The 27344-nt window shown below is 41.6% G+C and overlaps 1 protein-coding gene and 2 non-coding genes across 6 annotated transcripts in view; 2 read left to right on the top strand and 1 right to left on the bottom strand.

Annotated features, from left to right (window-relative positions):
- The first annotated feature begins 3502 nt into the window (after positions 1 to 3502).
- On the top strand, positions 3503 to 3575 carry TRNAK-UUU. Its single transcript has one exon. It is a non-coding gene; the product is annotated as a tRNA-Lys (tRNA).
- A 261-nt stretch (positions 3576 to 3836) lies between these two features.
- TRNAK-UUU lies at positions 3837 to 3909 on the bottom strand. Its single transcript has one exon. It is a non-coding gene; the product is annotated as a tRNA-Lys (tRNA).
- A 5084-nt stretch (positions 3910 to 8993) lies between these two features.
- MDM4 (MDM4 regulator of p53) overlaps positions 8994 to 27344 on the top strand; it is a 42894-nt gene continuing 24543 nt past the window's right edge. The window contains exon 1 of one of the 4 annotated variants that reach the window (XM_006062291.3): positions 8994 to 9169. The gene's annotated coding sequence lies outside the window, so the exon portion shown is untranslated. Of the gene's footprint in view, positions 9170 to 11055; positions 11208 to 27344 lie in introns of those variants that run through there. The other 3 variants (XM_044943305.1, XM_006062289.3, XM_006062290.3) reach the window with 3 other exon arrangements.

The raw sequence follows: 27344 nt of genomic DNA, 5'->3' as shown, positions 1-27344 counted from the left end.
TCTGGAATGCTCAGGTGGAGATGTCTAGTAGACTTTAGATTTATGAAACTAAATTGAAAGTAGAGGCATGGACACGTGGTTTCAATTTTGGACTCTTCCATTCATAGATGATAAACAAAGTTACATATGTGACATCACCCAAGTGGGTAAATAGAGGTAAGAAGAGGCCTGAAAGAAAGAACTGAGACGCCAGAGTGTCAGAAAGGAGGAGGACAGAAAGTGTCAGGAAAGAGGGATGCGAACACGAGGGCGGCTGAGGCATCCAGGGAGGTGAGGCTGGAAATGCCTTTTGGATTGACAAGAAGTCAGTGGATTCTGAATGCTAGAGGGCTTCTTGAGTTGTTAGCCTTTCTGTCATAGAGAGGAGTGTAGTGGGAGAGAGCTTGAAGAGCCCACCAGAAACCTAGGCTGCTCTCAGTTTGGAGTTATTGGGCCAGAAACACAAAAGGAAACTTTTCAGAACAATTCCTCTGTACCGTGCATCTCTGCACCTTGTAATGATCTCAACTCAAAGATGATGATGGTGAAGCACTGGGTCTCTGAGTAGGTACATTAGGCACTGGTTTGGGGACCCATTTCTTCATCCACAATTTTCCTAGCTCTGATACAGAGTTGATGGAAAATTTCAATGACCAATGAGTCTGATGAGTAGAAGAGCAAAGAACATGTGTTTAATAATTAGCGGGGGAAAAAAAAAAAAAATAATTAGCGGGGAAATTTCAGTTTGAGAAGGGTTGGTGGGGTGGGCGGGTTTGGGCCACAAATCTAGAATCTGTGATTTTAGACTGCCCTCCAGTGGGAGAATTAAGTTCAACAGTCAATGTGAGTGAGAAGCTTGGTAGCACTCCAGGAAGATTTCATGCTTAAAAAGGAGAAAGCGTAGAGCTGATGGTATTTTGTAACCCAATATAGAAAAAGCAGATTCAGTTCATGCTACTTCATATGGGACTTTACAATGTTAACAAGCCAAACTTTCAATTTGACTTTCAAACTTTGCTGTTGCCTATATGATAAAATTATTCTCCTCTAGCCTGAAATAAATCCCATCAGCTGTCTCCAATCCCACACTTTTCCTGTCTACCTCCCTTTATTACAGCCAGATTAATTTATTCACCATCCCCAAAACACAATTTTCATTTCTCATTTTCCTTCCAGACTTAACTGTTTTCCTTCCCACTGTGCCTGTCTCTTTGCTGTGGAAATAGTAGGTGCTCAATAAGCAATTCATGAGTTAGTCAATTTAAACAGCTGGTTTATTTTCCTGGAGCAAAGGCAATACGATGTAACGAATGAAGCCATTGACCAGGAAAAAAAAAACAAACAACTTTATTTTTGCTTCTTTAGGGACACTGGAGCCTGGTAGGCTGCAGTCCATGGGATCTCGAAGAGTCGGACACGACTGAGCAACTTCACTTTCACTTTTCACTTTCATGCATTGGAGAAGGAAATGGCAACCCACTCCAGTGTTCTTGCCTGGAGAATCCCAGGGACCAGGGAGCCTGGTGGGCTGCCGTCTATGGGGTCGCACAGAGTCGGACACAACTGAAGCAACTTCACTTCACTTCACAGGGACACTGGACAGCTACTATTTCCCTTCCTTAAAAAAAAAAAAAAAAAGAAGTTAGGTATAATACATTTTCACATCTCATTCAAACAGAGCAAACAGTTTTTCCTTATTTCACACATGAGTGCTCAAGAAACACCTGAATAGATAAATGTCTGTCTGGCTCACTACAGTTTCCTCTGCATACCTCTGACAGTTAACTTGTTGAAATTTAACTTTGATCCTGTTTTCCTTGCTGAAAACTGAAGGACCCCTTGCCCTCATTTTGTACACCCTTTCTGTCCATTCTCATCTCCTGCCTCTTCTTGTACTTGAATTCTTATTACTGCATTTATTACTTTGTTTAAATTAACTGCTTAAATGTCTCCCTTCTTTCCTAGACAGTGAACAGGATCCAGGTCCTATATATAGAGATGAAAGTCAGAGGACTTTCATCACAGAACCTAAGCCATAATATCAATAGATGATCAATAAATGTTTGTACAATTACATTATTTCTTCCTGTTGCGTTTTGAGTCTTCCTTCTAATCTTATCCCCCGCAAAAAAAAGTAACAAGAGTGGTAAAAATTTTAAATTTAGAAAGTGTCTTACAGGTCATCTCAGAGAAGGCAATGGCACCCTACTCCAGTATTCTTGCCTGGAGAATCCCACGGACAGAGGAGCCTGGTGGGCTACAGTCCATGGGGTCGCTAAGAGTCGGACACGACTGAGCGACTTCACTTTCACTTTTCACTTGCATGCATTGGAGAAGGAAATAGCAACCCACTCCAGTGTTCTTGCCTGGAGAATCCCAGGGACGGGGGAGCCTGGTGGGCTGCCGTCTATGGGGTCGCACAGAGTCGGACACGACTGAGGTGACTCAGCAGCAGCAGCACAGGTCATCTAATCAACTTTCCTCGTTTTGTTGATGTGGAAACTCAGGCCTGTGTAGGATCACACAGTTTGTTGGCCTTTGTTTTTAAAGAATCAGGCAATTGTAGGAAGCAAACTCCTGCAACTGAGGCTGGGCAATTTAGTTCATTGTGTCAGAAGCCTCAGGTTCCCAGAAACAAAAACGCACTCCCTTATCAGTCTTGAAATTTCATAATCCTGTTTTCCTCACCCTATGCGTCACAGTTGATGAAGTTGATTTTAGGAAAAGCCAGGCTGATCTGGAGATTTTTATTCTTAATAATTTATGTTGCTTTCACTGGTACACACTAATACTGCTTTACAAGGACTCACCTTGGGAGTCTGATTTGAAAACCGCAACTTGTCTGGAAGAGGGAGAAAGGGAAAAATTCAATCAAAATCTAAATTAAAGGTCTAAACTCCCTTTCTCTCAATCTATATTCGGATCCACCTTTCCACAGTCACTTCTCTTTTCCTATATTAGCTCCTCTATTTATGAGTCAAATGTATCTTTCCTTCTTTTGTGCTAAGGAATGCCTATTTAACAGCTATATCATCAAGTGAATGGAAATACATTGTTCTTTAAAAATATGGGGAAAATACTGTAACCTGGTTCAGTAGATATAACTGACATTCAGAGGTCCTATTGTTCATTAAAGATATGGGGGAAATCCCTGAAACCTGGTTCCGCAGAGTATAACCGACATTCAGAGGCCCTATCAGGGAAGCAGTATACTGAAGACAGAAGTGTAGTAAAAAGAGGTTGCAGCTTTCTGAATTTTTAATGTTCGTCTCCGTTTCCCATTTTTCTGTAATTTACTACCACGTAATTTTAGAGAGCTTAGTGAATATTAGAAATTCATCAGACATTAAATATGAAGGAACTTGAAGAAAACACGTATTAAGTGAATGGAGAAAAACAGAAAAATGAATGTTTGTGTTTCCTTATCTTACTGGAAAAAATAATACTAATTAAAATTTAGATTTGAGAGCCAATTTATTAGAATATTATCAAGTAAACAGAAGAGAAAGTGCTTTCCGAGAGAGCCCGGATAGCTCAGTCGGTAGAGCATCAGACTTTTAATCTGAGGGTCCAGGGTTCAAGTCCCTGTTCGGGCGCCTTCTGATTTTTCGAAAATTTCAAGGTTTGTTTAGTTGCTAAGTCTACTTCTACCTTAAGTCGTATCAACTTTATTTTTCATTGATTTCGGAGTATGATAGATAAACGTACAGTCAGGGAAGAAAGAAAAGCGGCTACGCAAAATGACTCAATTTCTTGGTGAGTGCGGAGGTGTTGCGCGGTTTTCGGGAGGAATTTTTTTCCTTCAGATTTCTAAGAACTGGGGAAGAAAACAAAACTGAAGGTGAAAAAACGCAAAGCGCCCGAACAGGGACTTGAACCCTGGACCCTCAGATTAAAAGTCTGATGCTCTACCGACTGAGCTATCCGGGCTCTCACGAAGGCGCGTGGCTTCTGCGGCATCTTACTTAAGTACGACGAGCGCCGCGGACCCGCCTCCTCCGCCGGCATTTTGTTAAACTGGGGTAAACCCGATCAAGCACTGGGTTCGTGCGCCAGGGAAAACAGAACGCTCATCGTGGACCTTTCGCCAGCATTACCGGTTAACTCAGGATTGCGAGACTCTTCTGTGCCCGATAACCATTATTGGGTAATAATAATAATAATTAGGTAATCTCTCTGACAAGTCTAAGATGAACAGAACGGTGACGTAGGCCACTTTTGAAGATCTGTAGTGACAAGATTTATTACACTCTTGATACAAGGGTGGGTATCTAAAACGTTCCCGACAAAAAAAAAAAGAAAAACACAAAAAAACCTCTCTAAGAGAGAATTCAGATACGTTGTTCTGAAGCTGCTGAACTGAACTGTGTAGTGTGGAGCGGGAGAAAGGACCCCGCAGAGGGACGGTGGGATTGTCCTGCAGGTCCCGTCATGGGGTCCGAGTCAGTTTTACGTGACACAAACCCCAATGACCTTCCAGTCAGAAATCCCAGGAAACCAGAGTGGAAAGCTGAACATGCCAGCGGTGAGACATTTTCTCGATCTTGGCATCGGAGTCTCTTCTCTTCCACAGCCGCCAGTACTCAGCGCTGCCCTCTGCCACAGGGCTGACGTGGAGAATTAACCCTCCGTGGGGCTTAGAGCGGGACATCGAAGGGTTTTTCTTAGCTGACGTTGCTTTCCCTTAATTCCAACTGCTTTAAGTGATTGCCCTGGTCCAGCAATTCCACTCTCAGGAATTCGTCCTAAAGAAATAATCAGGGATGTGCAAAAAGACTTGATTACAAGACAGAAAAGAACATCAAGGCATTTTAACTGGAAAAAAAACTGTAAATGACATAAATGGCTATATAAATTATGGTATGGCCTATTAAGAATGAGCGACTTCACTTTCACTTTTCACTTTCCTGCACTGGAGAAGGCAATGGAACCCCACTCCAGTGTTCTTGCCTGGAGAATCCCAGAGACGGGGGAGCCTGGTGGGCTGCCGTCTATGGGGTCGCACAGAGTCCGACACGACTGAAGTGACTTAGCAGCAGCAGCAGCTATTAAGAATGATATGTAGCCATTAATAATCATGTAAAAGAACACAATTTGGGAATAATTGTAAGATAGTGTTAGGCTATATTTCAAATTTAAAAATTAAGCAACAAAGATATATTGTACAGCACAGAAAATTACAGCCATTACTTTGTAATAACTTTCAATAGCAGTATCTCTAAAAACACTGAATCACAGTGCTGTTCATCTGAAACTAATATAATATTGTATATCAACTATACTTCAACTTGAAATTTTTTAAACGATGCATGTAAGTACCTTCAAAAATTGAAAGAATCCGTAAAGGCTGGGTGCTGAAGTTAGGTGCCCCTTTTTGAAACCTTACTACCCTGTGTGATCTAGAGTAAACTATTTCTCTGTCTCAGGACAATAAAACGATTGCAAGAATTAAATAAGACTGTTTATGTAAATTGCTTAGAATATTATCTGACATATAATAAGCATTCACAAAGTTAGGGAAAAATATAACAAGATCCGACTCCATGATTCTGTTCTTTGGTTCTCTGACACTATCCAACCTTCAACAAGTGCTTAACATATTTTTTAAATTAATTTTTATTCAGGTAAAATTGACATGTTACATCGTTTCAGGTGCACAACCTAATGATTTTATATTTGTATATGCTGCAAAATGATCGCCCTAATAAATCTAGTTAACATCTGTCACCACATACAGTTACAAAAAAAATTTTTTGTAATAGAACTTTCAAGATTACTCTCTTAGCAATACAAATATATAGGACACTATTATTAACTATAGTCATGCTATATATAAAGTTTAACACATTTATTTTTTTATTGAAGTACACTTGCTTTACGATGTTGTGTTAGTTTTTGGTATATAGCAAAGTGATTCAGATACACACACACATTCTTTTTCATGTTCTTTTCCATTACGGTTTATTACAGGATACTGAATATATTTCCCTGTGCTATACAGTAGAACCTTGTTGTTTATCTATTTTACATACAGTAGTGCTCACCTGTTAATCCCAAACTCCTAATTTATCCCTCCTCTTCTCCTTCCCCTTTGGTAACCATGTTTTCTATGTCTGTGAGTCTGTTTCTGTTTTGTAAATAAGTTCATTTTATCTTATTTTAGTTTCTACATATAAATGGTATATGATATTTGTCCTTCTCTTTCTGACTTCCTTCAGTGAGTATGATAATCTCTAGGCCTATCCATGTTGCTGCAAATGGCATTCTTTCTTTCTTTTTACGGCTGAGTGGTATTGCACTGTATATGTGTACCACACCTTCTTATCCATTCATCTGTCAATGGACATTAAGGTTGCTTCTATGTCTTGGCTATCCTAAATAGTGCTGCTATGAACATTGAGATGCATATATCTTTTCAAATTATAGTTTTCTCTGGATATATACCCAGGAGTGAGATTGCTGGATCATTGTTGTTCAGTTGTTCAGTCATGTCCAACTCCTTGCAACCCCGTGGACTGCGGCACACCAGGCTTCCGTGTCCTTCGCTATCTCCTGGAGTTAGTGGCAACTCTATTTTTAGTTTTTTGAGGAACCTCCCTCCATAGTATCTTGTATAGTGGTCGCACCAATTTACATTCCCACCAACAATGTAGGAGGGTTCTCTTTCGTCCACACCCTCTTCAGTATTTATTGACTCTTTGATGATGGCCATTTTAACTGGTGTGACGCGTATACCTCAATGTTGTTTTGATTGTATTTCTCTAATAATTAGCAAAGCTGAGTGTTTTTTCATGTGCCTATTGCCCATCTATATATCTTCTTTGGAGAAATGTCTACTTGGGTCTTCTGTCCATTTTTAGATTGAATTGTTTGGGTTTTTTCTTATTGAGTTGTATGAGTTGTTTGTATACAATTTTGGAAATGAATCCCAGGTCTCGTGTTGCAAATATTTTCTCCTAGTCTGTAGGCTATCTTTTTGTTTTCTTCATGATATTCTTTGCTGTGCAAAAGTTTGTAAGTTCGATTAGGTCCCAGTTGTTCATTTTTGCTTTTACTTCTATTGTCTTGGGAAACTGACCTAAGAAAATGATGCTTCAATGTAAGGCTTAACATGTATTTGACTGGAGTAGAGGGAGACATAGAGAATTTAGAAAGCTGACAATATTAAGTTAACCTGAAAGAATAACTGTCCCCTAAGCAATGGGGAACTATTAAATTTTGGCTCATTAATGTTCCAATTTCTCACTCAAGGAATACACATTAGATTTGCAGGTCAGGAAACAACAGTTAGAACAGGACATGGAACAACAGACTGGTTCCAAATAGGAAAAGGAGTACATCAAGGTTGTGTATTGTCATCTTGCTTATTTAACTTATATGCAGAGTACATCATGAGAAACGCTGGGCTGGATGAAGCACAAGCTGGAATCAAGATTGTGGGGGAAATATCAATAACCTCAGATATGCAGATGACACCACCCTTATGGCAGAAAGTGAAGAAAAACTAAAGAGGCTCTTGATGAAAGTGAAAGAGGAGAGTGAAAAAGTTGGCTTAAAGCTCAACATTCAGAAAACTAAGATCATGGCATCTGGTCCCATCACTTCATGGCAAATAGATGGGGAAACAGTAGCTGACTTTATTTTTGGGGGCTCCAAAATCACTGCAGATGGTGACTGCATCCATGAAATTAAAAGACACTTACTACTTGGAAAGAAAGTTATGACCAATCTAGATAGCATATTCAAAAGCAGAGACATTAGTTTGTCAACAAAGGTCCATCTAGTCAAGGCTATGGTTTTTCCAGTGGTCATGTATGGATGTGAGAGTTGGACTATAAGGAAAGCTGAGTGCAGAAGAATTGATGCTTTTGAACTGTGGTGTTGGAGAAGACTCTTGAGAGTCCCTTGGACTGCAAGGAGATCCAACCAGTCCATTCTGAAGGAAATCAGTCCTGGGTGTTCATTGGAAGGACTGATGTTGAAGCTGAAATTCCAATACTTTGGCCACCTGGTGTGAAGAGCTGACTCATTTGAAAAGACTCTGATGCTGGGAGGGATTGGGGGCAGGAGGAGAAGGGGACGACACAGGATGAGATGGTTGGATGGCATCACTGACTCAATGGATATGAGTTTGGGTGGACTCCGGGAGTTGGTGATGGACAGGGAGGCCTGGTGTGCTGCGGTTCATGGGGTCCAAAGAGTCGGATACGACTGAGCCACTGAACTGAACTGATGTCCTCATGAGTAAAGGAGATTAGGATACACACAAAGCACACAGACAGAAGGGTAAACGTGAAGACAAATCTTTTAAAAATTTGAAGTATAAAATATTCGAAAGGAATATATACAGGTATAAATCCCAAAAGACTAAATGGTTGCAGGGGTAAATACCAAACTCAGGATAATGGTTCCCTCTTCAGATGAAGGAGGGAAATGTCATCGGAGAAGAGACTGAAGGGGAACTTTTAAAAATACTTATTTTTATTTATTTATTTGGCTGCACAGGGTCTTAGCTGTGGCATGTGGGAACTAGTTCCCCAACCAGGGATCAAATCCAGGGCCCCAGCATTGAGAGATCAGAGTCAGCCACTGGATCACCAGGAGAGTCCCACATGCAGGACTTTTTTGTACAGGTAATGTTCTTTACGAAGAATTGTGGGGGAAAGGAGTCATATTCTTCATTACACTTTTTTGCATGTCTGAAATAGTTTCTTACAGCTTTTCAGAAAGGCCAATAACATTGGCTTTTAATTCCTTTAAAGCTGCAGTAGGCCTTAGAAAATTTATTCAATTCACTCCTTTTACATTACAGATCGGGGAAACTAAAGACCTGTGGAACTTTCTGGTTTCTAGAATAGTTATACTAAACCCAGATTTCCTGTTTATTAAATACATGGTTTGTGAGCACAGTTCTTAGAGAAGGAAGCAGCGATCACTGAATCAGTTATGATCTTGTTAACCCAATTTTGTTTTCTTTTTTGGCAAGATTACTTGACTGGTAGAAGAAATACTATAGATATGATTTGTTTTCATTATAGCAAGTCACTTATTTATTTATTTTTTTATGAACTCCTTGGGAAAGGTCAGAGAAATGTTGCCAGATGTTGACCTCTATTAGGTGGGATAATTGGTTTAAGAACAACTCTGGAAGAAGAACTCTGGAATCCTGAACCAGAGTCAACTATGAAGGGTAAGTGCTATTCTTTTTTAAAAATAACTTATTTATCTTTGGCTGTGCTGGGTCTTCACTGCTGTTCAGGCTTTTTCTCTGGTTGTGGAGCACGGGAGCTACCCTCTAGTTGTGGCCTGCGGCCTTCTCACCACACAGGCTTCTGGTAATGTGGGACACCGGCTCTAGCGCAGCTGGGCTTCATTAGCTGCAGCACAGGGGCTCAGTATTTGCTGCTCGTGGGCTCTAGAGCACAGGCTCAGTGGTTGTGGTACATGGGCTTAGTTGTTCTGCAGCATGTGGGATCTTCCTGGACCAGGGATTGAAGCTGTGTCTTCTGTATTGGCAGGTGGATTCTTTTACCACTGAGCCACCAGGGAAGCCCCAGCTCTATTCTTAATCATTTCCTACTCAACATATTTATCAAGGCTTTAAATGAAAATAATTTGTATAATTATAATAATTTGATTATAATTGTTAATCAACAATATGCAAAAGTGAGAGAGCTAATCCCTCCTGACTCTCCAGGCAAGGCCAGCTGCAGCTCTCATTGCACTTAGCACGTTCTCTTTACCTGGACATTCTGATAGCACCTCCAGACTCCAGGCGTCACTTGTTTTAGAATCCTCTAAGTTGGTGCTTGGCACATAGTAGGTGTTCAACAAATACTTGTGGACCTTAAACTGAATTGCATAACAGGATCATAATCCAAAAAGTCCAGTAGACAGTAGGAAAGGACCTAAAATAACCAGGTACTAGTTAAAAGATACAAAACAAATTTCTGTTTGGGATTTTTAAAAATTAAAATCAACTGCAGAAAAAGAGAGGAGAAATAGTTAACAGTTCACCTAGAAAAGCCTTCTGGGAGCAAGTGTGAAAAAGGAATTAATTCTTCAGCTCATTTACAGAATTCTGGACCTCTACCTAAGTCGGAGGTGATGCCAGAAACAGAGCAAGGTGCAATGTGCAAATAGAGGTCATTGCCTCATTTTATTTTGCATACGTGTGTATCTGGTTCCAGGAGGCACATTTTAAATAGGACAAACAGGTTCTTGAAGCCACAGCAGATAAGTAATCGAAAGCTCTGAGGGGATTTTCAGCAAGCAGAAAAACAAAAGGTTAGAGATGGGACATGGTAGCTGTCTGCAAAAAAAAAAAGAAAGAAAGAAAAATAGTATTTATGTTAGAAAGAATGAAGCCTTAGTCTTCCCCAAAGTGCAGAACTAAAACCAGTAGAGGTGGTAAAATAACATATTTCAGCTCAAAAATTCCTCGAATATCTAGACTCATCCTACAGTAAACGAAATGAAGTATTGGGAGGGGTCCTGCCATTTGGCACCGGCAAACAGCATGCCTGAGAAGTTTGTTGAAGGCACTTGTGTGTTGTGAGAGTAGGCTAGACGACTTGATTATGTGACCCAAATAAGCTCCACCTCATTGTCCTCTGCACTTCTCTTTTAACATTTACCACATATTTTGTAGTAATCTGTGTATATACTAATCTTATCCTCGCCCAATTAGCGTCAACACTAGCGTGCCGCTCCACCATGTCTGGGGAGTAGGAATGAATAATCTAACACCGAAAAGCAGAGGGGCTGGCTTTTCAGCTTTCTGAAGAGCTGAAAAGGTGTCTCTGATGGTGCTTTTAGCTTTCTCCCCTTCCTGTTTTTTTTTTTTTTTTTTTGGTTGTTGTTGTTGTTGTTTTTACTCTCCCAGGACACGTTTATAAATAGCATTAAGACCCTGCGATTTCCTCAAATGGTATCTCTTGAAACCTCAGAAGTCTTAGTCGTCCAGGCCCTACTACTATCTTTCCCCGGACTGGCATCCCCTCTATGGTAGGGCCGGCTCAGCCTTCTAGCTCTCTAGCCCTCCCACTGGCCCATCTATGGTTTCCGGAGGCCTCACCGGAAGCTCCTGTGGGCGATGGGTTGGGGAGGCCGGAAGTTGCGCCTTCACTACTCGCCGTTTTAAAATGCTGCTAAGACCTTAGGAACAGTTGAGTGACGCCCCCACAATCCTGGGCTCGGCGGAAAGCGACTTATGGAACGGCCGTGAGGTGTGGCTTTTGGGTTTTGTTGGCGAGGTGCCGGCAGGCCGGGAGCGGGGGGCGAGGGGTGGGAGAGACGCGGCCAGGTGTGCGGCCCGGGGCAGGGGGTGGCCGGCGGGAGGAGCCAGAGGAGTGGGTGGCGGCGTGCGGAAGGTCGCCTGGCGAGGCCGGGCTGGTGGGGTAAGCGCCACGCGACGCGAATCCGCGGAGGACGATGGTGGGAGTGCAGTGACTAAGCGCAGGTCCGCCGGCGGGTTACCGACCGGAAGTCGGGATAGATGGACGGTGCTCGATAGGACGCAAAGTGTGGGGACGACTGAGGCACTTTGGAGGAAAGGCGGGAAAGGGAGGAGAGAGTGACACTGCCGTGTCTTCAAGATTTTATGGTAGTGATTTTCAGGGCCACGGACCATCTGTCTCAGAGGCACCTGAGTACTCGTTTGAAGACTGCTCATTTGGGGGCCACACCCATACTTGCCCTAACAGAATATCAGGAGCTGGAGCTCGGGAAGGTGTATTTTAATCGGCGCGTTCCCCTGTTGGTTCTTGTACACGCCCGAGTTTGAAAACCATTGTTATAAAGCGACACACAGAGAAAATGCTGCTGCTCTTTTCCTTCATCTCGGAAGTTCTCCTAGGAAGCTCCTCCGTGCCGTGGGATGTTGGCATGGGAAACAAGTATCGAAGGTCCTTGGTACTTTTTGGTATTAAGTATCACTACATCTCAGTTTGGGTTTCGTCTCCTCCCTCTTTTGGGCTCCCCCAGTGGTTCAGCGGTAAAGAATACGCCTGCAATGCAGGAGTCGTAAGTTGAATCCCTGGGTCGGGAAGATCCCCTGGAGGAGGGCATGGCAACCCACTCCAGTACTCTTGCCTGGAGAGTCCCGTGGACGGAGGAGCCTGGCGGGCTACTGTCCGTGGGGTCTCAAAGAGTGGGATACGACTGAGGCGACTTAACACGCATGCACGTACTCCTCATTCATTTCTGCCACGAAAAGTTCATTTCGTTTAGAATATTTACTTAAGAATATTTTGTTTCACAGTATAGTCAGGATCACAACTTTTTATTTTATAGTTTTTTTAAAAAATCAAAATACTGTTTGCCTGTTGTTGAAGAAAACCACACAGTACAGAAGTGTGTAAGATGAACTGTCCGTTAACCTGCCCCCTCCTCAAGCTAGCTACCCTTAGCTGCTGGATATTATGTTCTTCCTGACTTTTTCCACATGTATTCTTACTTTTAAACAACAATGGGGTCATTCTGTGTCTATTATTTTGCACCTTAAATTTTTCAGTAGCAACATCAGAGAAAGCTTTCCATAAAGTGTACATACAATATTTTCTTTTAAGGACTTGAGTATTGCACACAAGAATTTCTTCAGGGGATTTTTAGGTTGTTTCCTAAAGCATACTGTTTGTTTTGCAAGCTGTGCTGGAGTATATTCTTGCCACACTCTTCACTTTTTTAGGTGTGTAGCAGATGTGGTAAGAACTAAAACAATATCTGAATGGTAGTTGTTTTTTTTTTTTTCCCCTAAAGAAAAAAGTTGGTTTTATTCTTTTCATGTATCTAGCTGAAAGGGAATCAGACAGTAGTGTTTAGTAGAGGCTCTCAGGACTTCAAAGAATTGATAACAATGATTAGTTTTGCTAACTTCTGACAAAAAGCTTTTATTTTAGTTAGTCTTTAAATTATAGTTGTCTTCAAAGGTAGAGATCAAAGATCAGATATAAGAGTCTCTTGGACTAGTGTAGGGTAAAATCACTCTTCCATTTTCCTTGAGAGGTGTGTAAGGCTGTTCTTGCACTCCTCGACTTCAGTGCAGGAGGGACACACATAGAAACGTAGGATTAACATTGTGGGTATTTAATAGAGGCGCTTTAGTGTCGTCACCTTCTCTGGGGAGTCAGAAAAGCCTTGACTAAGAAGGTGACTGGAAACCAAGATTAGTAGTTTTTTCAAGCTACAATTGGCAAACACATGGGGTTTTTGTGATTTCTTACGGGAAATGGCAACCTACTTCAGTATTCTTGCCTGGAGAATCCCGTGGACAGAGGAGCCTGCCGGGCTACAGTCGGTGGGGTGGCACAGAGTCAGACACGATTGAGCACACTCAGCATACATTTATTGGGTACCATTCAATGGGGTAATTAAAACTCACTGTTTTAATTCAGTATTGCTTTTTCTTTTTTCCCACCTTTGTAGTGAAATATTTTAAAGTTTCACAGCTGTGTCATTTTATTTACCTTTAAATATGTCATGATGTAGCTCTTACCAAGTTGTTCAGTCGCTGAGTCATGTCTGACTTGTTGCCGCCACATGAATTACAGCATGACAGGATTCCCTGTCCTTCACTATTTCCCAATTTCCTCAAACTCATGTCCATGGAGTCGATGATGCCATCCAACCGTCTCATCCTCTGTTGCCCTCAGTCTCCTCCTGCCCTCAGTCTTTCCCAGCATCAGCGCCTTTTCCATTGAGTCTGGCTGTTTTGCATCAGGGGCCAAAGTATTGAAGTTTCAGCTTCAGCATCAGTCTTCCAATGAATATTCAGGATTGGTTTCCTTTAAGATTGACTGGTTTGATCTTCTTGCTGTCCAAGGGATTCTCAAAAGTCTTCTCCAGCACCACAATTCAGAAGCTTTGGTGCTCAGCTTTCTTTCTTGTCCAGCTCTCACATCCGTATATAACTACTGGAAAAACCATAGCTTTAACTATACAGACCTTTGTCGGCAGAGTAATGTCTCTGCTTTTTAATATACTGTCTAGGTTCGTCATTGGAGAAGGAAATGGCAACCCACTCCAGTGTTCTTGCCTGGAGAATCCCAGGGACGGGGGAGCCTGGTAGGCTGCTGTCTATGGGGTCGCACACAGTTGGACACGACTGAAGCGACTTAGCAGCAGCAGCAGCAGGTTCGTCATAGCTGTTCTTCCAAGGAGCAGGTGTCTTTTAATTTCATGGCTGCAGTCACCACCCACAGTGATTTTGGAGCCCAGGAAAATATAATCTGTCGCTGTTTCCTCTTTTTCCCCATCTATTTGCCATGAAGTGATGGGACCAGATGCCGTGATCTTAGTTTTTTAATGTTGAGTTTTAAGCCAACTTTTTCCACTGTCTTTCACTTTCATCAAGAGGCTCTTTAGTTCCTCTTCACTTTCTGCCACTGGGTGATGTTATGTGTATATCTGAGGTTATTGATATTTCTCCCAGCAATCTTGATTCCAGCTTGTGAGTCATTAAGCCAGGCATTTTGCATAATGTACTTGGCCTAGAAGTTAAATAAGCAAGGTGACAGTGTACAGCCTTGACGTACTGCTTCCCCAGTTTTGAACCAGTCCATTGTTCTGTGTAAGATTCTAACTTGCTTCTTATCCTGTTTACAGTTTTTTCAGGAGAAAGATAAGGTGGTCTGGTATTCTCATCTCTTGAAGAATTTTTCAGCTTGTTGTGATCCACACAGTCAGAGGCTTTAACAAAGTCAATAAAGCAGAAGTATATGATTTTTTTGAATTTCCTTGCTTTTTCTGTGATCCAGTAGGTGTTAGCAATTTGATCTCCGGTTCCTCTATCTTTTTTAAATCCAGCTGTACATCTAGAAGTTCACGTACGTTGAAGCCTAGTTTGAAGGATTTTGAGCATAATCTTGCGCATGTGAAATGAGTGCAATTGTACGGTAATTTGAACGTTCTTTGGACTTGCCTTTCTTTGCGATTTCCTGTCGTGTGACCACTGCTGAGTTTTCCAAATTTGCTGGCATATTGAATGCAACACTTGAACAGCATCATCTGTTAGGATTTAAAATAACTCAGCTGGAATTCCATCACCTCTGCTAGCTTTGTTCCTAGTAATGCTTCCTAAGGCTGTGAAGACCCTTGTCTTCACAGTCCAGGATGTCTGGCTGTAGATGTGTGACCACACCATCGTGGTTATCTGGGTCATTAAAACCTTTTTTGTACAGTTCTTATGTGTATTCTTGCCACCTCTTCTTAATATCTTCTGCTTCTGTTAGGTCCATACCATTTCTGTCCTTTATTGAGCCCATGTTTGCATGGAATGTTCCTTTGGCATTTCTAATTTTCTTGAGCAGATCTCTAGTCTTTCCCATTCTATTGTTTTTCTCTATTTGCATTGATCACTGAGCAAAGCTTTCTTATCTCTCCTTGATATTTTCCTGAACTCTACATTTAGTTGGTTAAATCTTTCCTTTTCTCCTTTGCCTTTTGCTTCTCTTCTTTTCTCAGCTGTTTGTAAGACCTCCTCTGACAACCACTTTACCTTCTTGCATTTCTTTTTCTTGGGGATGGTTTTGGTCACCGCCTCCTGTACAGTGTTATGAACCACCATCCGTAGTTCTTCAGGCAGTCTGTCTACCAGATCTAATCTCTCAAATCTATTTGACATTAAGGGATTTGATTTAGGTGATACCTCAATGGCCTAGTGGTTTACCCTACTTCAGTTTGAGTCTGAATTTTGCAATAAGGAGCTGATGATCAGAGCAGTCGGCTCCAGGTCTTGTTATTGTTGACTACATAGAGGGTCTCCATCTTCAGCTGCAGAAGATGTAATCAGTCTCATTGCAGTATTGACATCTGGTGATGTCCATGTGTAGAATCATCTCTTGTGTTGTTGGAAGAGGGTTTTGCTATGACCAGTGTGTTCTCTGGGCAAAACTCTTGTTAGCCATTGCCTTGCTTCAATTTGTACTCCAAGGCCAGATTTGCCTCTTAGTCAGTTCAATCGCTCAATCGTGTCCGACTCTTTTTGACCCCATGAATTGCAGCACGCCAGGCCTCCCGGTCCATCACCAACTCCCAGAGTTCACTCAGACTCAGGTCCATTGAGTCAGTGATGCCATCCAGCCATCTCATCCTCTGTCGCCCCTTCTCCTCCTGCTCCCAACCCCTCCCAGCATCAGAGTCTCTTCCAGTGAGTCAACTCTTCCCATGAGGTGGCCAAAGTACTGGAGTTTCAGCTTTAGCATCATTCCTTCCAAAGAAATCCCAGGGCTGATCTCCTTCAGAATGGACTGGTTGGATCTCCTTGCAGTCTAAGGGACTCTCAAGAGTCTTCTCCAACACCACAGTTCAAAAGCATCAATTCTTTGGCGCTCAGCCTTCTTCACCGTCCAACTCTCACATCCATACATGACTACTGGAAAAACCATAGCCCTGACTAGACGGACCTTTGTTGGCAAAGTTGTGTCTCTGCTTTTGAATATGCTGTCTAGGTTGGACATAACTTTCCTTCCAAGGAGTAAGCGTCTTTTAATTTCATGGCTGCAGTCACCATCTGCAGTGATTTTGGAGCCCAGAAAAATAAAGTCTGATACTGTTTCCACTGTTTCCCCATCTATTTCCCATGAAGTGATGGGACCGGATGCCATGATCTTCGTTTTCTGAATGTTGAGCTTTAAACCAACTTTTTCACTCTCCACTTTCACTTTCATCAAGAGGCTTTTTAGTTCCTCTTCACTTTCTGCCATAAGGGTGGTGTCATCTGCATATCTGAGGTTATTGATGTTTCTCCCAGCAATCTTGATTCCAGCTTGTGTTTCTTCCAGCCCAGCATTTCTCATGATGTACTCTGCATAGAAGTTAAATAAGCAGAGTGACGATATACAGCCTTGATGTACTCCTTTTCCTATTTGGAACCAGTCTGTTGTTCCATGTCCAGTTCTAACTGTTGCTTCCTGACCTGCATACAGATTTCTCAAGAGGCAGGTCAGGTGGTCTGGTATTCCAATCTCTTTCAGAATTTTCCACAGTTGATTGTGAGCCACACAGTCAAAGGCTTTGGCATAGTCAATAAAGCAGAAATAGATGTTTTTCTGGAACTCTCTTGCTTTTTCCATGATCCAGCGGATGTTGGCAATTTGATCTCTAGTTCCTCTGCCTTTTCTAAAACCAGCTTGAACATCAGGAAGTTCACGGTTCACGTATTGCTGAAGCCTGGCTTGGAGAATTTTGAGCATTGCTTTACTAGCAGGTGAGATGAGTGCAATTGTGCGGTAGTTTGAGCATTCTTTGGCATTGCCTTTCTTTGGGATTGGAATGATAACTGACCTTTTCCAGTCCTGTGGCCACTGCTGAGTTTTCCAGATTTGCTGGCACGTTGAGTGCAGCACTTTCACAGCATCATCTTTCAGGATTTGAAATAGCTCCACTGGAATTCCATCACCTCCACTAGCTTTGTTCGTAGTGATGCTTTCTAACGCCCACTTAACTTCACATTCCAGGATGTCTGGCTCTAGATGAGTGATCACACCGTCATGATTATCTGGATCGTGAAGATCTTTTTTGTACAGTTCTTCTGTGTATTCTTGCCACCTCTTCTTAATGTCTTCTGCTTCTGTTAGGTCCATACCATTCCTGTCCTTTATCGAGCCCATCTTTGCCTGAAATGTTGCCTGGTATCTCATATCTTTTTGAAGAGATCTCTAGTCTTTCCCATTCTGTTGTTTTCCTCTATTTCTTTGCATTGATTGCTGAAGAAGGCTTTCTTATCTCTTCTCGCTATTCTTTGAAACTCTGCATTCAGGTGCTTTTATCTTTCCTGTTCTCCTTTGCTTTTCACTTCTCTTCTTTTCACAGCTATTTGTGAGGCCTCCCCAGACAGCAATTTTGCCTTTTTGCATTTCTTTTCCATGGGGATGGTCTTGATCCCTGTCTCCTGTACAATGTCACTAACCTCATTCCATAGTTCATCAGGCACTCTGTCAGATCTAGGCCCTTAAATCTGTTTCTCCCACTGTATAATCATAAGGGATTTGATTTAGGTCATACCTGAATGGTCTAGTGGTTTACCCTAATTTCTTCCATTTAAGTCTGAATTTGGCAATAAGCAGCTTTTAAAAAGTTACCACAGTGCCTTATGACTACCATTAACAGCTTCTTGCTGCTGCTGCTGCTAAGTCGCTTCAGTCGTGTCCGACTCTGTGCGACCCCACTGATGGCAGCCCACCAGGCTCCCATGACTCTGGGATTCTCCAGGCAAGAACACTGGAGTGGGTTGCCATTTCCTTCTCCAATGCATGAAAGTGAAAGTGAAGACGCTCAGTCGTGTCCAACTCTTCGTAACCCCATGTACTGCAGCCCACCAGGCTCCTCCATCCATGGGATTTTCTAGGCAAGAGTACTGGAGTGGGGTGCCATTGCCTTCTCCAGCTTCTTAGTAGTATCTAAAACCTAGTACATAATGCAGAATTTCTTGATTGTGTAGGAAAAAATGACACTTTTGCAGATGGCTTTTTTGAACCAAGACTTGAACAAGGTCCATCTGTTGTATTAGGGTAATGTTTTTTAAGTCTCTGTGAACAGTCTTCCACTTAGGCAGTAACCGAAGGTGTTGTAGAATTTCCTATATTCTGTATTTGGCTGATTGCCTGCTTTTAATGTTGTTTCTTCTAGCCTCAATTTTTTTCCCACTACAAATAAGTAGTAGATCTAGAGGCTTGATTAGATTTGGACTTGAGGGCAGGGGATCAAGAATGCTTCATAGGAAGTACTGGCTGCTTTCCTTTGCTTCACACAGAAAGCACGTGATGTGTGAATGCCTCTCCCTTTTAGAGATAAGTTTGGTCAATGGGTCAAATGCCGTAAGCCTGCTCAGTGTGTTTAAAAGTTTCTCCTTCCCCCAACCTTTCACTTAAATGATTTTTGAGAAGATGACATTTAACCCAGAGACTGGAAATTTTAGATGAGTCAGTCTGGTATAGAACTCAGTGTTCAAAATGCAGGGACAATGTGTGCAAAGGCCCTGTTTTAGAAACAGAAAGATCAGTGTGGACAAGGTGCATGGAGTGTAGGGTAGAGCAGTGCAAGCTGGAAAGAGGAAAGGTGCTATTTTTAAACAGTACCAAGCAATGGAGTAGGGTCTGGCAGGGTAGGATTGTTTGTTTTTTTAATCCTCTGGCTGTAGTGTGGAGTTTGAATTGAAGTGGGGTTGCAGACAGTTACGAATCTACTGCAGTGACACAGGCAAGAAATAATATTTTTTGATGTGAGGAATTGGTCATGAAAATGAAGAGAAGGGGTGGTTTTGAAAGATTTTTAGGAGTTAAAATCCATAAAGTTTGATGTGATAATGGAGAAAGAGGGCGAGAGCAAGATGATGACTGAACTTTCTATTTTGAGAAGTGAAAGTGAAAGTCACTCACTTTCTGACTTTTTGCCACCCCATGGACTATACAGTCCATGGAATTCTCCAGGCCTTTCCCTTATCCAGGGGATCTTCCCAACCCAGGGATTGAACCCAGGTCTCCTGCATTGCAGGCGGCTTCTTTATCAGCTGAGCCGCAAGGGAAGCCCCTGTTTTGAGAAACTGAATGTAAAAGGATAAGCTTTAATCTTGGACAAGTTATTTGACTTCTTTAAGCCTCAGTTTTCTCTTTTAAGGAGCAGGAAAGGAAGAAGATTCTGCTTTGGGTTCAAAGCCCATCAGCTGAATTCATTTCTCATATGTCCTTGAGTAGTGCCATTGCTCAAGGTATTTTCTGTCCTATTCTTTCCAGTATTCTCCCATTTAAAAATCCTTCCACTGCTGTCTATTCCCTCTCATTCCTCCTCTGTGTAGTCAAAAGTAATTTGTCCTGCTCAGAACTACTCTGGCCCTTAAATCAGTATCTTTTTTTTTTTTTACTGAGGCTCTCTTATAATTCATGATTTCAGTTAACTCATGTATGACAAACAATATGTAGTAAAAGCAAAATAATAGGAAGTGATAGATAATGAGATTTCATAATCAACTGTTACATGCTGTTATGGATCTAAGTACTTTGTAAACTCCAGTTTTGTTTTGGTTCTTTTTTTGAATAATAATTATCGAAGATATAATTGTGCAGTATTGAGACATAGAACAAAATACAATCATCAGAGGACAGTTGCTCTACAAATCTGCCATATGTCCTGTCCTTCCTGAACCCTTCTCCGTCTCCCTCTCCAGTATCTTCTTAATGGCACACTCTGCCAGATGTTAAACCCTTATTGAGGCTTAAATTCTTCAAGTCCTGTTCCTGCTAAGTTGCTGGACTAGCCTGACTGCTGACTCCATTCTCCCAAGTCATCTCTAGAGGCACTATAAAAGGAAAAGACTGAGAAACAAGTGGGTGATGTGGGCTTTTTTGAATTGCTGGGCAGGTGGGGGTGGGGAGTGGCTGGGTGTTTGGCCTTAAACAGGAGTCAGCCAGGCGTGGCTGTAGGAGAATAAAACCAGGGGAGAAGAGAGCTACTGGCATGCCCTAGTTTCTTCCCTGCCTCATTACCTTGGAATTACCTTTTTCTACACTTGCTGTGACTCAGCTCTGGTCTGGCTCTCCTCAGAGGTAAATCAGGGCATAACAGAAGTCTATACTTGGGAGGAGGGGTTGAGAAAAAAAAAAAAGTGTTGACTGACTTTAGACAGTCCATTCTCTGTCCTTTACCTCCTTATTTCTTGTTGTTCAGTTGCCCAGTCCTGTCCAACCCTTTGCAGCTCCATAGACTGCAATATGCCAGGCCTCCCTGTCCTTCACCATCTCACAAAGTTTGCCCAAGTGCATGTCCATTGCATCAGTGATGCCATCCAGCCATCTCATGCTCTGATGCCCTCTTCTCCTCCTGCCCTCAATCTTTCCCAGCATGAGGGACTTTTCCAGTGAGCCAGCTATTTGCATCAGATGACCCAAATACTGGAGCTTTAGTTTCAGCGTCAGTCCTTCCAATGAGTATTTAGGGTTGATTTCCCTTAAGATTGACTGGTTTGATCTTGCTGTCCAAGGGACTCAGGAGTCTTCTCCAGCACCGCAGTTCAAAGGCATCAATCTTTGGCATTCTGCCTTCTTTACAGTCCAGCTCTCACAACCGTACGTGACCACTGGGAAGACCACAGCCTGGACTGTGTGGACGTTTGTCGGCAGAGTAATGTCTCTGCTTTTCGACACACTCTCTAGGTTTGTCATAGCTTTATCGTCTTCGCATTTCATGGCTGCAGTCACCATCTGCAGTGATTTTGGAGCCCAAGAAGAGAAAATCTGTCACTACTTCCACCTTTTCCCTTCTATTTGCCATAAAGTGATGGGGCCAGACGCCATGATCTTAGTTTTTTTAATATTTAGTTTTAAGCTGGCTCTTTCACTCTCCTCCTTCACCCTCATCAAGAAGTTCTTTAGTGCCTCTTCGCTTTCTGCCATTAGAGTGGTGTCATCTGCATATCTGAGGTGGTTTTTGTTTCTCCTGCCTATCTTGATCCCAGCTTGTAACTTTTCCAGCCTGGCATTTCTCATGATGTGCTCAGCGTATAGGTTAAACAAATAGAGTGACAGCAGACAGCCCTGTTGTACTCCCTTCTCAATCTTGAACCAGTCAGTTGTTCCATACAGGGTTCTAACTGTTACTTCTTGACTCATACAGGTTTCTCAGGAGACAGGTAAAATGCTCTGGTATTCCGATCTCTTTAAGAGTTTTCCACAGTTTGTTACAATCCACACAGTCAAAGGCTTTACTGTAGTTGATGAAACAGTGGTAGACGTTTTTCTGGAATTCCCTTGCTTTCTCTTATGATCCAGCGAATGTTGGCAATTTGATCTCTGGTTCCTCTTCCTTTTCTAAACCCAGCTTGGACATCTGGAAGTTCTTGGTTCGCATAATGCTGAAGCCTAGCATGCAAGATATTAAGCATGACTTTACTAGCATGGGAGATAAGTGTAGCTGTCTGATGGTTAGCCATTCTTTAGTACTACCCTTCTTGGGAATTGGGATGAGGATTGACCATTTCCAGTCCTGTGGCCACTGCTAAGTCTTCCAGATTTTCTGATGTATTGAATGCAGCACCTTGATGGCATTATCCTTTAGGGTTTTGAATAGCTGTACTGGAATTCCATTTGCATCCACTAGCTTAATTAACAGCAGTGCTTAATCCTTAGGTCTCCCCAAATCCTTATCATAATGCTGTATCTCTCTGGGGAACAAAAGATGAATCCTTGGTTGAGCAGTGATTTTACGGGGTGGAGAGTAATCGTGGTTTTCTGGTGCTTGGGATTTCCTGCTTTAGTGCTTATTTCCTACCTTACTCAGTTTACTGTGACTGATACCGAGTGGAATTTGGTCTTCTCTGTATTGCTTCACCTATTAGAATAGCTTCTGTCCTCTAGGGAAAAAGAACAGAATGTTGAAGAGCACAGGTATTTCAAGAGGAGGACAATGTATAGGCTTCTTGGAACAGAAATAATAGAAGAGATAGATCAAGGGTTTAAAGTTAGATAATCGTTCTGAAAGAAAGAGGGATGATATTAGCAACTTGAAACAAGAATAAGCAGAGGCTGAGAGAACCAAGCAGCAATAGCAGGCTTAAAAATACAGTGGTTGAAACATTGAACAGCGCATCAAATGGGTGAAACAATGCAATGGATACAGTTGGACGAATTAGAATTCGAGAGTGAGGAAATATCCCAGAACAAAGGGGAAAAAGACAAATATATATATATAAATGAAAAGCTAAAAGATAAGGAGAATAGGTATAGAGATACATCTGAATAATAGGCCTCTTAGAGGAAAAAATAAGGCAATGGCAGTCCACTCCAGTACTCTAGCCTGGGACGGAGGAGCCTAGTGGGCTGCCATCTGTGAGGTCGCACAGAGTCGGACACGACTGACGTGACTTAGCAGCAGCAGCAGCAGAGGAAAAAAAACGAAATGGAGGAAGTATTGAAGAAATAATGGGAAAATAGCTCTCTTAAAATTACAAAGGGAAAACAAAGTCCCTGGATGGAAAGGTTTCTTAGAGTGGTAAATATGAGAGGTCCAGAAAAACTCATTTCTTGGGCTCCCAGATGGCTCAGTGGTAAAAAATCCACCTGCAATGCAAGAGATGCGGGTTTGATTCCTAGGTTGGGAAAATCTCCTGGAGAAGGAAAGGGCAACCCACTCTGGTACTCTTGCCTGGGAAGTCCCATGGGCAGAGGAGCCATGGTGGCAGCCATGGGGTTGCCAGGAGTCAGACATGACTTAGCAACTGAACAACACCAGGAGCACTATAGTGAAATTTAAGAGTATCACAGCTAAAGAAAATTATAGGAACCTCAGAGAGGAAGAACAGATCACACACACAAAGAAGCAAAATTGAATTGACATTAGCATTTTGAACAGTATCAATAAATGCAAAAAGACAAGAGTTTTTTCAGGGTTTCATAGGGAAACTAAAGAGTTTTATACCTGCTGCTACTGCTAAGTCACTTCAGTCGTGTCCAACTCTGTATGACCCCATAGACGGCAGCCCACCAGGCTCCCCCGTCCCTGGGATTCTCCGGGCAAGAACACTGGAGTGGGTTGCCATTTCCTTCTCCAGAGTTTTATACCTAACCAAGTTTAAATAGAAGGGCATGATACAGGTATATTCAGGTATATAAAGTATTGGAAGCCTTGCCACCTAAAGACCCACACTGAAAACAGTTCTAGATAAGTACTGAGTGATTCAAATCCAGAAAATGTTACAGGAGATACATGAAGTAAAGGTAATCAGATATCTTGGTGTCATTTATTGTGGTAAAGGCTAAAGCAAAAGAAAAAAGGGAGAGTGAGTGGGAGAGGGAAGGAGAAAAGGAAGAATCAATAGAGAGGAAAATAGTTCTGTTCCAGAATTCAAAGTCCAAATGATACTGTGCTTAAGTGCCTGTCTTACTAGCAGGAAGACAGAGATGCAATTTCAAGAAAGGTAATAACATATTAAAAGGAAGAATAAGACAAATTGCAATGCTAAATTAAGATGATAGAGACAGATTTGTATATATCAATTACAGTAAATGGACTCAATTCACCAGTTAAAGATAAAAATCATGACATAGTGAGAATCACTATATATTAAGAATGCACCAAGAGATATAGCAGTTTGAAATGTGAATGCCTCAGGTTAAAAATACTTACAATAGGACTTCACTGGTGATCCAGTGCTTTAAGAATCTGCTTGCCAATGCAGGGGACCCGGGCTCAACCCCAGGTCCTAGAAGTTTCCACATGCGGCAGGACAACTAAACATGTGCACCAGAACTGCTGAGCCCATGCTCTAGAGCCCAAGAGCGGCAACTGCTGAAGCCTGCACGCCTAGAGCCTGTGCTCGGCAACAAGAGAAGCCACTGCAGTGAGAAGAGAAATGGGCATCACAACAAAGAAGAGAAAGCCCATGCACAGTACAGAAGACACAGTGTGGCCAAAAAAGTAAAGTAAATAGTTTTTAAAAAATTCTTCCAGTAGATGAAGTGAAATTGGTAGAACTACCCTGGGATCAGTGGACAAATTCACCATCATGGTGAGAGATTTCATTTTATGTCTCTTAATTGTAGGTCAAACCTAGACAGTGTGTTAAAAAGCAGACACATCACCTTGCCAACAAAGGTCCGTATACTCAAGGCTATCTATGGTCTTTCCAGTAATCATGGACAAATGATTGAGTGCTGAAGAACTGATGCTTCTGAACTGTGGTGCTGGGGAAGACTCTTGAGACTCCCTTGGACAGCAAGGAGATCAAACCAGTCAATCCTAAAGGAAATCTACCCTGAATATTCATTGGTGCTGAAGCTGAAGGTCCATTTCTTTGGTCCCGTGATGTGAAGAGCCAACTCATTGGAAAAGACCCTGATGCTGGGAAGGAGGGAGGGGAAGGGGACGACAGAGGATGAGATGGTTGGATGGCATCACTGACTCAGTGGACATGAGTTTGAGCAAGCTCCAGGAGATGGTGAAGGACAGGGAAGCCTGTCATGCTGTGGTTCATGAGGTTACAAAGAGTTAGAGACAACTTAGTGACTGAACAACAACAAAGCGTCTAATTTATGATATCAGGAAATAACGATAAAATTTTTTAAGTTGGAGAGGTAATAAGATATAGTAAACAATATCACAAATAGAAAGAAGGATGCGTCTGTACACTGAATAAAGGTTAAAAGAATACTATCAACTGTATGCCATCAATTTTGAAGATTTAGACAATGGAAGAAGAAAAAAGCTTGAATAATATTTATTAAGCTCAAGCAGCAATTAGAAGTTTTCCCAGAAAGGAAACACTGGGTTTTATAAGTTTTGTAGGTGAGGCTTTCAAAGACTAGAACATCCGAGTTTTGTAGAATTATTTTTCCAGACTGTAGACAAATAGGGACTAAACAGTTTATTCTGTTAGGCCAGTTAACCCTGACATTCAAATAAGACAGAAACTTGACAGTGGGAAACAGATTTATTTCATAGAGACTTTATAACCTAACCTAAGTATTAGGGAATCAAAGCCAATAGTACACAAAAAGAATAATATCCAAAACCAAGTTGGATTTATCTCAGATGAGCAGGAATTTAATATTAGAAAACCCATAAATGAAATTCAAAATTTTATCACATTAATAAAAGATGAAAAAAATTATGATCATTTCAATAGGTAAAGAAAAAGCATTTTCTAAATCACTCTTCTGTGATATATTTTTTTAAAAAAATTTTCATGAAGTATAGTTGATTTACAATGTCGTGTTTCAGTTATCCAACACAGTGATTCCGTTTTACATATATATATAAATATAGATAGATACACACACACACACACACACACACATATTCTTTTTCAAATTCCTTTCCCTTATGGGTAATTACAAAATACTGAGTATGGTTATATGTAGGTTCTTGTTGATTATCCGTTTTGTATATAGTAGCATGTTTGTTCTTGATATATTCTTCGGTTCAGTTGCTCAGTCATGTCCGACTATCTGCAACCCTGTGGACTGCAGCACGCCAAGCTTCCTTGTCCATCACTGGAGCTGGCTCAAACTTATATCCATTGAGTTGGTGATGCCATCCAACCATCTCATCCTCTGTCGTCTCTTTCTGCTTTCGATTTTGCCCAGCATCAGACTCTTTTCTAATGATCAGTTCTTTGCATCAGGTGGCCAGAGTATTGGAGCTTCAGCTTTAGCATCAGTCCTTCCAATGAATATTCAGGCCTGATTTCCTTTAGGATGGACTGGTTGACTCTCCTTGCAGTCCAAAGGACTCTCAAGAGTCTTCTCCAACACCACAGTTCAAAAGCATCAGTTCTTCCATGCCTAGCTTTCTTTATGGTCCCACTCTCAGATTTGTCCATGAGTACAGGGAAAAAACAGCTTTAACCAGATGGACCTTTGTTGGCAAAGTAATGTCTCTGCTTTTGAATATGCTATCTAGGTTGGTCATAGCTTTTCTTCCAGGGAGCAAGCGTCTTTTAACTTCATGGCTGCAGTCACCATCTGCAGTGGTTTTGGAGCCCAGAAAAAGTCTGTCACTGTGTCTGTTGTTTGCCCATAAGTTTGCCATGAAGTGATGGGACCAGATGCCATGATCTTAGTTTTTTGAATGTTGCCTTTTAAGCCAGCTTTTTCCCTCTCCTCTTTAACTTTGATCAAGCAGTTCTTCAGTTGCTCTTCGCTTTCTGTCATCATCTGCATATCTGAGGTTATTGATATTTCTCCCAGCAATCTTGATTCAATGAGGAAGAAAAGGAACCCTCTGAAGCCAGTAAGGTATAACTATTAGAAAAAAATAGAGAAAACATGTTATATAGGGAAGCATTAGAAACACTCCCTTTAAAATCAGAGACAGAGATGCTTGATACAATGTGTGTATTCAATATTGTATTGACAGTCCTAAGCAGTAATGTAAGACAAGTATAAGAAATTAGAGGCACAGAATTGGAAAGGCGGGAATGACATTTTTATCCACAGGTGGTATGGTCATTTACATAGAAAACAGAAGGATCTATTGACAAAATTATGAGTTTAGCAAGGTGACTGGATATGTTTATTGAAAGTCATTTTTATTTCTGTACATATGCAAAACCCACTAAAAAACAGTGAACGAGAAGGCAACACAGTAGTATAAGAATATCAACTTAAGAAATCAGCTTAAAACAAATATGCTAGACCTCTAAAGGGAAAGTTGAAGACTTAATAGATATTAAATAAAACCTTAATAGAGGAATATGTCATGTTAATGATTGGAAAACAATTTGAGGAGGGATTTTCATGGAGCTTGATGATGCTAAATTTTGTATGGAAGAGTTAAGGGCCAAGAATAGCTTGTCACTTCTAAAGAGGAGTGGCCAGGGACTTGCCCTGTAGGATAACAAGACTCATGATAAGATGTAAGGATTAGATGTGGAGTTG

Source organism: Bubalus bubalis, chromosome 5 (assembly GCF_019923935.1).
Source record: "Bubalus bubalis isolate 160015118507 breed Murrah chromosome 5, NDDB_SH_1, whole genome shotgun sequence".
Classification (NCBI taxonomy): domain Eukaryota; kingdom Metazoa; phylum Chordata; class Mammalia; order Artiodactyla; family Bovidae; genus Bubalus; species Bubalus bubalis.
This window is presented reverse-complemented; position numbering and strand designations above follow the sequence as displayed.